Genomic DNA, 7,801 nt, shown 5'->3' on the forward strand with positions numbered 1-7,801 from the left:
AATTCCATGAGCCTTTATCTAGTGTATTAATCTTCGATGGTATCTGACCGAATGCCTTTTGGAAATCCAATTATACCACATTCCTGCCCTTTCAGTTACATCCTCAGAATTCTGGAATAAATCTGTCAATCAAAATTTCCATTCGGTAAAACCATGTTGACTTCGTTTGATCAGAGAATGATTTTCCCAGTGCTTGTTAATACTTCCTTTATGATAGATTCGGACATTTTCCAGACGACTGATGTTCCGCTAACTTGCCTGTAATTCGCCATACTATACAGAAAGCAATGTGGCTCCTGTGGCGCAATTGGTAAGCGCACGTGGTACTTATACAGTAGTGCAATTAATGATCTATGCCGAGGTTGTGAGTTCGAGCCTCACCTGGAGCACAGAATTTTAGACACGGGGAGCAATGAGAAACAGCTGTGCAGTGCAGAGAGCAGTCATTCGTTAGTCTGAACTGGCCAGAAGAAGGGGAACAATATTACTGTGAGGTGACATCAAAGGAACAGGAGCCACGTGTGGTGAGAGCACTGCAAAACTTCATCGTTATTTCCAGCAGAGAAGGAAACAGCTCGGTCCATGCCATCTCTGCACAGAGCAACGCAGGCAGGCTCGATGCCCATAGCCCTGCAAGTCTGCTTTTCTCAGAATTCCTCCTGAAGGCATTGATCATTTCTGCTTCCACCACTCTTGTGGGCAGCGAGTTCCAGGTCATTATCACTTGAGATATAAAAACAGTGCTTCCTCATAATCCCCCACATCCTTTTTTTCCACAGAACTGGCAAATTGTGGTCGCTACTCCTTGTGCCGTCTGTTAATGGGAACAATTTTTCCTTGTCTAACTTATCCAAGCCTGTCATAATTTGGTACACTTCTATTAAATCTCCCCTGAATCTCTTTTGTTCTGAGGAGAACAACCCCAGCTCTGCCAACCTAAAATAAAAGCAAAATACTGCGGATGCGAACCTAACCTTGAAACTAAAATGCTCCATCCATGGAACCCTTCTCCTAAATCTCCTCTAAACCCGCTCAAGGCCCCTCATATTAAAGAACATAGAACATAGAGCAGTACAGCACAGTACAGGCCCTTCGGCCCACGATGTTGTGCCGACACTTTAACCTACTCTAAGATCAAACTACCTACATACCCTTCATTCTACTATCATCCATGTACCTATCCAAGAGTTGCTTAAATGTCCCTAATGTATCTGCTTCAACTACCACCGCTGGCAGTGCATTCCACGCACCCACCACTCTCCGTGTAAAGAACCTACCTCTGACATCTCCTCTAAACCTTCCTCCTGTCACCTTAAAATTATGCCCCCTGGTGATAGCCCTTTTCACCCTGGGAAAAAGTCTCTGGCTATCCACTCTATCTATGCCTCTCATCATCTTATACACCTCTATCAAGTCACCTCTCATCCTTCTTCACTCCAATGAGAAAAGCCCGAGCTCCCTCAATCTTTCTGCATAAGACATGCCCTCCAGTCCAGGCAGCATCCTGGTAAATCTCCTCTGCAAACTCTCTAAAGCTTCATTCTTATAATGAGGCGACCAGAACTGAACACAATATTCCAAGTGTTGTCTAACCAGGGCTTTATAGAGTTGCAGCACAACCTCGCTGCTCTTAAACTCAATCCCCCTGTTAATGAAAGCCAACACACCATATGCCTTCTTAACAAACCTATCAACTTGGGTGGCACCTTTGAGGGATCTATGGACATGGACCCCAAGATCCCTCTGTTCCTCCACACTGCCAAGAATCCTGTCTTTAAGCCTGTATTCTGCATTCAAATTCGACCTTCCAAAATGAATCACTTCACACTTTTCCAGGTTGAACTCCATCTGCCACTTCTCAGCCCAGCTCTGCATCCTGTCAATGTCCCGTTGCAACCTACAACGGCCTTCCACACTATCCACAACTCCAGCAACCTTTGTGTCATCGGCAAAATTACTAACCCAACCTTCCACTTCCTCATCCAAGTCATTTATAAAAATCACAAAGAGCAGAAGTCTCCGAACAGATCCCTGCAGAACACCACTGGTCACCGAGCTCCAGGCTGAATACTTTCTACCTACTACCACCCTCTGTCTTCGTTGGGCCAGCCAATTCTGTATCCAGACAGCCAAATTTCCCTGTATCCCATGCCTCCTTACATTCTGAATGAGCCTACCATGGGGAACCTTATCAAACGCCGTGCTAAAATCCGTATACACCACATCCACTGCTCTTCCTTCATCAATGTGTTTTGTCACATCCTCAAAGAATTCAATAAGGCTTGTGAGGCATGACCTGCCCCTCACAAAGCCATGCTTATTATCTCTAATCAAACTATGCTTTTGCAAGCATGGGTGGCACAGTGGTGCAGTGGTTAGCACCGCAGCCTCACAGCACCAGCCACCCGGGTTAAATTCTGGGTACTGCCTGTGTGTAGTTTGCAAGTTCTCCCTGTGTCTGCGTGGGTTTCCTCCGGGTGCTCTGGTTTCCTCCCACATGCCAAAGATTTGCAGGCTGATAGGTTAATTGGCCATTCTAAATTGCCCCTAGTATAGGTAGGTGATAGGGAAATATAGGGACAGGTGGGGATGTGGTAGGAATATGGGATTTGCGGAGGATTAGGATAAATGAGTGGTTGATGGTCGGCACAGACTCGATGGGCCGAAGGGCCTGTTTCAATGCTGTATCTCTAAACTAAACTGAATCATCGCCAATGGCAAGGCAAATTCTTCCCTCGCTTCCCGTAATAACCTTGGGTATATCCCTTATGGCCCCGGGGACTTATCTATCATCATGTCTTTCAAAATTTCCAGCACATCCTCCTTCTTAACATCAACCTGTTCGAGCATATCAGCCTGTTCCACGCTGTCCTCACAAACGACAAGGTCCCTCTCACAAGTGAATACTGAAGCAAAGGATTCATTAAGGACCTCCCCTACCTATATCGTTCCTGAAATGTGGTGACAAGAACAGGACAGAGTTGTGGCTAACCAGAGCTTTATAAAGGTTCACCATAATTGCACTGAGTACTTATTTTTATTAAGCCTAAGATTCCTTATGCTTTACTAACTATTCTCTCAGTATATCTTGCCACCTTCAAAGATCTATGCACCAGCACTCCCAGGTCACTCTGTTCCAGCACGCTCTTTCGAACTATGCTATTATGTCTACATTGCCTCTTCTTAATTCTTCTGTCAAAATGCATCACTTCACACTTGTGAGGATAAAATTCTATCTGCCACCATTCTGTCCATTCTACTGTCCTATCTATGGCCTGTTGTAGGCTGTTCATATTATGCTCACTGGTTGCTGCAGCTCCAAGTTTGGTGTCATCATCAAATTTTGAAATTGTGCTATCTATTCCTGGATTCACGTCATTTACATGAAGAACAAAAATCAGCGCTGACCCTTGGGGAACATCACTATCTAACATCCTCCAGTCTGAAAAACAACCATTTTCTTTGACTTGTTGTTTTCAGTCCTTAAGCCAATATTTTATCCAACTGGACACTGACCGTCCTATTCCATGAGTCACAATTTTATTAACAAGCCTTTAATGTGGTACCTTATCAAATATTTTATTAAAATCCATATAAACAACATTCAGCACACTCCCTTCATCAAAATTCTCCTTTACTTCATAAAAAAATTCAATTAAATTAGTCATGCATGATCTGTCTTTTACAAATCCATGCTGGTTATTTTAATTACCTCGAACCTCTCTACGTGTAAATTGATATTTTCCCTGACTATTGTTACGAAAATCTTACCCACTACTGATGTTAAACCAACTGGCCTGTAATTGCTGGGACTGACCTTACACATTTCTTGGCACCTTCTCTGGCACCTTCTATCCTGACTCAAATTTCCAGAACTTGTGGAAAGACCTTGACCCATCTTGGACTGAGTCTGAGGAGAGGTTTCTCCAACAGAGGCTGATTTTGACCTTGAGCTACATTTGAAATTTCCATTTCATCAGACATGTCTCTCTAACTGTGCCTTGGATCTGAACTCAAACATTTTCTTGCACAAGTTTCTGGCATGATTTGTGTTTGAGTAACTATTGGTGCTCAACTCATAACAAAACTATCTGATTTATCAGACACATTTGATTCTTTCCAACTTCCTTCTTTTTTTTGCGAACCTCTGAAGGTAAAAAATGAACGATATGTCCAAACCTAACTTTTCCACTACAAAACATCTTGACTAAATATGTACGAGGACCACATCTTCCACCACTCTTCCTGGTCGCCACTTCAACCACTTGTGATGATGAATCTTCACTCTCACCTTCTGGTTCAACTTCAGAATTCTTTCTCCCACGCTACCCCTATCATGACTCTCTTTCTGTCTTGATTGTTTTTCTTCTACTGACAGTGCTAAATGTGGCTTCAGCAATGAAAACCTCATTCTGGCCTGTCTTATGAGAAACAGGTCCCTCATAATTTTATACACCTCCATTACATCTCCCCTTAACTTCCTCTGTTCCAAGAAATACAAACCCAGCCTTATCCAATCATTCCTCAGCTGATCTGCATGTAAATGACGTTCAGGATGAGTTTCCGAGTTTTTCTCCCTGAATCTAATGAATCCGATCATTGTCAATGGAATCCTTTTAGACGTGGATCCGATGCTATTTGTCCCCCAGGAAGTGACCATTCTCATTCTGTGACAGAGACGTTTTTTGTTTTGTACAAAATCTGCACTGGAACTTCCCACTTTCAAAGTATTATCATTTACTGTACATTAGGCTGCATCTGCAAACTTGTCTCTCACATGTCCAGTGATTCGGAGGACACTTGTAAATCAGGAATCGTGACATTCACAACAGCGTGCTGGAGAAAGATACAGTTTGATTGCGGGTGACAGTGGTGGAGGAACGGAGAGCTGGGATTCGCCCGTGAAAGCAGCAACAAAGTTTAAAACAATCACAGTGAACATGGAGCTCCAACCCATGACCATGAAATTAAGAATCTCATGCTCTATTGACTGAGGTAACTGGGCAACCATCGGTAGCGTTGCCATAATTCTCATAAAGTGAGATAACTGTTGGTTTCCTCCTGGTGCCTCAGCTTTTTTTGTGTTGCAAGATGTAAAAGGAAATTGATCAACAAAAGCCCAAGGATGCAATACATTCCACTCAATCATCAATAACATCATTTCCATCTTCCACTTTTTAGCTGCACCTCCTTCCAAAGATTGCAATCCATTTTACTGAGGAATTGTTCTGGGATTTATTGTTTACCTACGTTGTGTCCTCATTTTGATATGAGATTCTCTTCAATATCCACCACAAATTGAATTGCAAACCTAACAGACGAACACGAAAAACACAAATCCCATGGTGCTCACTTTCAGATACAGAACAGTCAGCTTTTAAATAACATGAACACATTTTACATGGGAACGATTTCGAAACTTGTTACTATTGCTTGTGACTCATTCATTGTGCTCAGAGTATGAGGAGGTTTGGCCCGGGATGTCGTGTCCCGTGTCCCGCGGATGTACAGTAACCCTCTGATTGATTTGTTGTTTTCTGTTGACAGTGTATGATTGGAGAGTGTGGGTTTAGAATATTGCTGCTTGTCCCGGTCTCACTGACTGTGGCATTGGGAATGAGTGAATAATTGATGTAACTGTTTTCCTGTGCGACATGAAGCTTTGACCGGCTCTTATTAACCGAGGTAGCACGGAATGATCCTTTAATAATCGCTCACAAATTTGAACAGAAATCAGCTGTAATGTTCAACGTTGAGGGTGACTTTCTGCTCTGACAGGGGTAGAAAGGAAATTGAGTGAAAGACGCTGTGAACAGCTTGAGTGTACAGAACTGTACAGAGGAAAAGCAAATGTAACAGTCTGTGACATATTGCAATTTGATAACATGTATTGACGAATGTCTATCACTCAAGGTTTCCTGGTATTTCATGGAATACGTTTTGATAAGGTTTCAACGTGGTTTTGAACTGGGGACTGTTCCCAAATACAAGAAAGATGAGAACTCTAACTTTATGGAAACACTGCACTGCAATCAACCTGGGGAGCATAACCAGAATGTTAAACTGTTATTTTAAATTAGCACGAGGTGATTTTTTTCAAAGTCATCTTTAAATGATCTATAAATGATTCGAAGCTCATGACATTCTGGCTATTTCAGCAGCCGTGTTGAAAACATCAAATGTTTTTGCTTTTGACGTCTTCAATCTTCAGGAAAATATAATTCAGGAATGTGAGATTCCAGATATGTGGATAGGCTGGAGAAGCTGGGGTTGTTCATCTTCGAGCAGAGAAGGAGAGAGGAGAATAGATCGAATGCTTAAATGAAGGGTTTAGATCCTAGAATTAAAGAGGAACTGTTTCTATTGGCTGAAGGATTGAAGATCCAGAGAGTACAGATTGAGGAAGATTGACAGAAGAAGAGTCGACATCGAGATCTGCTGAAAGATCACTGACCTGAAACATTAACTCTGTTTCTCACTCCACAGATGCTGGCGAACCTGCTGAGTATTTCCATCACTTTCTGCTCATATTTTAGATTTCCAGCAACAACAGTATTTTTGCTTTTGTGCTCAGTTTCATCCCAAGTTGGGCAAGTATATTTTTAACTTTGCTGTTGCTTTTATAACCGAACTCCATTTACCAGGTATAATGCTTTATTGCATGTAGTTGCAGCCGAGTGGTTAAGATGATAAACTTAACAATCTGTTGTGAATTCTGTGTGAGTGCTCGTGTCCTGCTGTCTACCTTTCTGATTATTTCAAAGTTTAACCAGGTCCCTGCAGAACCCATCATCAATTACAGGTAATAAAATCCTGCACCTTTCAATCCCTCCAGGATTTTCTCATTTCCATTTCAAAATGTACCTTTAGAAATGGAACAAAAATCTACCAAATTGTAGATACTCTTTCTTTCCGGCTGTCTGTCTCTCTTTCGGCCTCCCTTACTCTCGGTGTACATATCTGTGTGTTTCATTCTCTGTGTGTGTCAATGTGGTTCAATTCCCTGAGGAGGTGACTGGATTTTTACCTTCACAAACTTGATTTATTTTAGTTGTGTAGCATCATTTTAAAATGTTGCAGTGGAAAGTAGCAGGGTAAAAATAATAAAAGACGAGATTGTCTCTTTCTGCATTTTCTTGAGTGGAGACTGTTCAGCGACTAACTGCAGGTGTATTAAAAAGCAGAGGATGATTTAAATTTTAACTGAGCAACATTTAAACAGATATAGACCGAGTAGTCATAGTCGAGTGGTTAGGTAATGAATACATCGAGAGAATGAATTAATAAATTTAAAAAAAACAAAGTGAAATACCTCGGACATTCGGAATTGTTTCCACCGCTGCCAGCTCTCACAGGGAACAGGAAAATAAACGTTCATTGACAACTTTTACCAGAACAGAGAGCTGAAAACCAACAGGAAAACCTCAAAAATAGAGAAGGCTGGAAGGTGAACTGATGGAATTTGCGAAGCTTTGTCCCTATTTCATCAGGTATTAGAGGCGAAATTTAGTCACTCAGCTTCAGGTTTACATTTGCTGATCCGGAATCAAACAAACAGCAAGATTTTTATAGACCTGGAAAGAAAGATTCTATTTTGAGATGCAATTCTTAAGATCATATTTTGACATCTGATGGATCAGCATTTTTGTCCAACTCTCTCTCTCTCTCTCTGCCATTAAATGACTGCAGTGACCACACTTTAAAAGTACTTCCTTGACTGTAAAGTGCTTTGTGAGATCCTGGGGACGTGAAAGGCGCTGTTTTCTTTTCTTTTCTTCCTTTCTGTCTGTCAGTCTCAGTG

General features: G+C 41.8%; 1 non-coding gene across 1 annotated transcript; it reads left to right on the forward strand.

Annotated features, from left to right (window-relative positions):
• Positions 1-292: 292 nt before the first annotated feature.
• trnai-uau (transfer RNA isoleucine (anticodon UAU)) lies at positions 293-389 on the forward strand. The gene is made up of 2 exons: positions 293-332; positions 354-389. It is a non-coding gene; the product is annotated as a tRNA-Ile (tRNA).
• Positions 390-7,801: the final 7,412 nt, after the last annotated feature.

Source organism: Heterodontus francisci, chromosome 34, assembly GCF_036365525.1.
Source record: "Heterodontus francisci isolate sHetFra1 chromosome 34, sHetFra1.hap1, whole genome shotgun sequence".
Lineage (NCBI taxonomy): Eukaryota > Metazoa > Chordata > Chondrichthyes > Heterodontiformes > Heterodontidae > Heterodontus > Heterodontus francisci.